The following is an 817-nucleotide window of genomic DNA, read 5'->3' on the forward strand; positions in this document are numbered from 1 at the left end:
CGGATAGCCCATCGTGTAGCTTTGTGTTTAATTACAAACAAACTATGTACCATATCCAAACAGAACGATGGTGACCATGGTCTTCCACAGATCTATTCTTCTCGAGTCACAAATGACTTCCAATTATGATACATTCATCCATTTAGATAGACTCTTGATATAAATCAATCTCTGTCTTCCACGGTCTCTCCTTCCTTCAATTTTTCGAGTTATGACCATACTTGGCGATATCGTCCAATCATACGTTGTATAACATAGTAACCCAAAACCCAGTATATTTTCTTCAATTTCAGAAGTGCGTCTTCTGCCATCCCTATTCTCCGTTTTATTTCATGATCATATTAACCATCTAATGTTATCCAGCTTCTCAATAAACGTGTAAATACAACAAAGTTTTGTTTTATGTTTTCGAAATCTTGTTCGGCTACAAGTCGACATTCCACAAGTAGTACATGAACAGTCGATGGAGTAGAGCCCGATTTCCTGCGCGTGGTTTAACGATATCCGCGTTCCAAGGCATGACAAGACTAATAAATGTACCTAAGAAACTGAATGATGAATAATAAAGTCGATCAAACAAAACGTGCTAATAACTAGCTGCTCGTGTGTTTATTGTTTGTTTGTTTTTAATTATGCACAAAGCTACACAAGGGCTATCGGTGCTCTGCCCACCACGGGTATCGAAGTCCGGTTTCTAGCGTTGTAAGTCCGCAGACATACCGCTGTGCCACTGGAGGGCTGAGAATGTAGGTTCTACAGATCTCTCACTCTGGACCATGGTCACCAACGTACTGTTTGGATATGGTACATATAGAGT

The sequence above is a fragment of the Limulus polyphemus genome, unplaced genomic scaffold (assembly GCF_000517525.1).
Source record: "Limulus polyphemus unplaced genomic scaffold, Limulus_polyphemus-2.1.2 Scaffold9098, whole genome shotgun sequence".
Lineage (NCBI taxonomy): Eukaryota > Metazoa > Arthropoda > Merostomata > Xiphosura > Limulidae > Limulus > Limulus polyphemus.